The sequence below is a fragment of the Triticum urartu genome, chromosome 3A, assembly GCF_056163025.1.
Source record: "Triticum urartu cultivar PI428250 chromosome 3A, HENAU_Tu73, whole genome shotgun sequence".
NCBI classification, from domain to species: Eukaryota; Viridiplantae; Streptophyta; class Magnoliopsida; order Poales; family Poaceae; genus Triticum; species Triticum urartu.
This window is the reverse complement of record NC_141875.1, coordinates 692,991,201-692,995,126: the sequence shown is the minus strand read 5'-3', so window position 1 is coordinate 692,995,126 and position 3,926 is coordinate 692,991,201. Positions and strand designations below refer to the sequence as shown.

General features: G+C 48.1%; 1 pseudogene; it reads left to right on the top strand.

Annotated features, from left to right (window-relative positions):
* Window positions 1-2,856: 2,856 nt before the first annotated feature.
* Window positions 2,857-3,585, top strand: LOC147981716 (uncharacterized; annotated as a pseudogene).
* The last annotated feature ends 341 nt before the right edge of the window (window positions 3,586-3,926 follow it).

Sequence of the window (3,926 nt, the reverse complement as noted above, 5' to 3'; positions counted from 1 at the left end):
AGAGGTCACTTCGGGCTTAGGCAGGCCGAAAAGGCCCACTTCGGCCAACGGTTGACCGACGGGCTGCTACTTTTGCAAATAATGCATCAACACTGCTTGTTTCCAAAATTGCTATAAAAAACGCCGAAAAGGCACACTTCGGCCAACAGTTGCACCAACAGACAACACCAACGCCACCCCCTCGGCGGCACGAAGCTGCACCTCCTCCTCACCAGCCAAACCACCTCCTCCTCCTCCTCAGCCCACCATGGCTTCTCCTCCTTCTCACCCCATCATGACTCCACCTTACTTGTACGCACAAACAGCTATCCCATTGGGAAAAACATGACCGTACACCGATGGAGATGGCTACGATCTACCGTTTCTGTGCTTTGGATTCAAAAATAGGTGGAGAAACGAAGAGATCAGCGAGGGGTGAGGGCGATGTACAGAGAGGAACGAGAGAGAGAGACAGAGAGAGAGAGAGAGAGAGAGCAAGAACAACGAGAGGAAAAAGAAGACCAGCTCGGGCCTTATCCAAAACTCTTTGGCCACTGGTTAGCCGAAGACGTCTTCGGTCGCTGGCTGGCCGAAGAGGCCCGTCTTCGGCCCAGTTCGCACACACTTCGGCCACGCTTAACCGAAGAGGTCACTTCGGGCTTAGGCAGGCCGAAAAGGCCCACTTCGGCCAACGGTTGACCGACGGGCTGCTACTTTTGCAAATAATGCATCAACACTGCTTGTTTCCAAAATTGCTATAAAAAACGCCGAAAAGGCACACTTCGGCCAACAGTTGCACCAACAGACAACACCAACGCCACCCCCTCGGCGGCACGAAGCTGCACCTCCTCCTCACCAGCCAAACCACCTCCTCCTCCTCCTCAGCCCACCATGGCTTCTCCTCCTTCTCACCCCATCATGACTCCACCTTACTTGTACGCACAAACAGCTATCCCATTGGGAAAAACATGACCGTACACCGATGGAGATGGCTACGATCTACCGTTTCTGTGCTTTGGATTCGAAAATAGGTGGAGAAACGAAGAGATCAGCGAGGGGTGAGGGCGATGTACAGAGAGGAACGAGAGAGAGAGACGGAGAGAGAGAGAGAGAGAGAGCAAGAACAACGAGAGGAAAAAGAAGACCAGCTCGGGCCTTATCCAAAACTCTTTGGCCACTGGTTAGCCGAAGACGTCTTCGGTCGCTGGCTGGCCGAAGAGGCCCGTCTTCGGCCCAGTTCGCACACACTTCGGCCACGCTTAACCGAAGAGGTCACTTCGGGCTTAGGCAGGCCGAAAAGGCCCACTTCGGCCAACGGTTGACCGACGGGCTGCTACTTTTGCAAATAATGCATCAACACTGCTTGTTTCCAAAATTGCTATAAAAAACGCCGAAAAGGCCCATTTCGGCCAACGGTTGACCGACGGGCTGCTAGTTTTGCAAATAGTGCATCAACACTGCTAGTTTCCGAAATTGCTATAAAAAACGTGCTACTTTTAAAAAAAAACCTAAATGACGCTTCGGCCCAGTTCGCACACACTTCGGCCACGCTTAACCGAAGAGGTCACTTCGGGCTTAGGCAGGCCGAAAAGGCCCACTTCGGCCAACGGTTGACCGACGGGCTGCTACTTTTGCAAATAATGCATCAACACTGCTTGTTTCCAAAATTGCTGTAAAAAACGCTGAAAAGGCCCATTTCGGCCAACGGTTGACCGACGGGCTGCTACTTTTGCAAATAGTGCATCAACACTGCTAGTTTCCGAAATTGCTATAAAAAACGTGCTACTTTTAAAAAAAAACCTAAATGACGCTTCGGCCCAGTTCGCACACACTTCGGCCACGCTTAACCGAAGAGGTCACTTCGGGCTTAGGCAGGCCGAAAAGGCCCACTTCGGCCAACGGTTGACCGACGGGCTGCTACTTTTGCAAATAATGCATCAACGCTGCTTGTTTCCAAAATTGCTGTAAAAAACGCTGAAAAGGCCCATTTCGGCCAACGGTTGACCGACGGGCTGCTACTTTTGCAAATAATGCATCAACACTGCTTGTTTCCAAAATTGCTGTAAAAAACGCCGAAAAGGCCCATTTCGGCCAACGGTTGATCGACGGGCTGCTAGTTTTGCAAATAGTGCATCAACACTGCTAGTTTCCGAAATTGCTATAAAAAACGTGCTACTTTTAAAAAAAAAACCCTAAATGACGCTGCAGCGAGGAAGTAATATCCTTGCCTGCCGGCATTTAGTTATTAGTAGGAGAAATTCCCAATTATCGAACCTGGGTCTCTAGCACGGAGTCGTTAGGCTAATACCACTGCACCACTCCAGCACTGGTGATGTATGATAGAGGCTTAATATAAATACTATAAACTACCGGCGATTTTAGAAGGAAAAAAACAAACGGTCTTTTTTCACTTTCCAATGACATCGTGGGTAATTATTTACAACTCCAGGGATAATCTTAATGACCGATGACCAAAAGATTATTTACAACTCCAGAGATAATTTTAATGATGGACGACCAGAAGCGGTCCGTACTTTATCAGTACTTTCTCCGTTTCAGTTTACAAGTCATGCACATATACCTAGGTTGCTAATTTTATCACTCTAATATAAACCATATAACACAAAAATTATATTGTTTAAAAATAGAACATCTGAAGTTTATTTTAATATATTTTTTGTAATATATGACTTGTATTAGGTTGATGAAGTTGACGATCTAAGGGTACGCGCATGCCCTGTAAACTGAGAGAGGGAGTAGATAGAGATAGAGATAGAGATACATAAGTAGCATCACTGTGCTCCCACGAAAATATATCTACGAAAATATATCTACGAAGCATTAATTGTCCACCCGATAGCCCAAACACCCCACCCGCAATGGCGAAGCGTTCTATCCCCTTGCTCATGGCAATGGTCTCCATCCTTCTCACAGCCATAGCCACCACCCGGGCCGCGAGCCTTGCCCCAGCAGCCGATGACCGGAAACTCAAGAAACATGCCAACCGCGTATGAAATGCTAGGGCGGTATGGCTTCCCACCTGGCATCCTCCCGGAAGGCGTGCAGGGCTACGAGCTCCGGCCAGATGGTTCCGTTGAGGTACACCTCTCTAACGACTGCAAAGTCCGCATCGCCGGGCATAACATCCAGTACAGTAGCCGGATCGCCGGGAAGATCCAGAACGGCTTGATCACGGGCCTTGAGGGCGTCAAGGTGAAGATCTTTATTCCGTTTATCCGCGTTCGGGGCATCCGCCGCAACGGCAACGATCTCAGAATCCACGCCGGGAAGATAACCAAGTCATTCTCGGCCAACGATTTCTGCTTCTCCCCACGGTGCAACTGAGGCTAGACTGCAAGATCAAGAACACAAGCGCTGCCATCCCAGACTGCTTCTTCGAGCACGTCGCTTGACGTTTCCTTGTTTTCTTTTCCTTTTGCCTTTTTCTTCTGCATGGGACGTGATGCACGCTGATTCCTTTTTTTGTAAATTATATAGTGTGCTATTTTACCAGTTCATGTAATGTCTTTGTTTCTTTGCCCCTAGAATACGCGTACTATGCATTAAAGGGGTAGAGTGGGTAGGAATACCCAAGACCACATACAAGGTTTAGGTTACACTAGCACAAATGCCCGTGCGATGCAACGGGAGAAAACATCGATGGAAACTGCTGCCTTCTATTTCAACATGGCACCCTATTTTAAAAATAGTAACTGGTTCAAAGTTATTCAGTCAAATACTAACGGGTTATTCCTATAGAGATAAAAAATAACAGCTCAAACTCAGTTTAGTGATGTTTAGATTGGATGATGACTATCAAACTCACCCCATCTCTCCTTCATATGTGCTTTGCTGAAGAGAAAGGGCGAGGAATAACCATGTGTCGCAACAAGCGCTGAAGTTTCTCTCTCGCATCATGTCTCTCCCTCAACCACTATGCGCGCTTC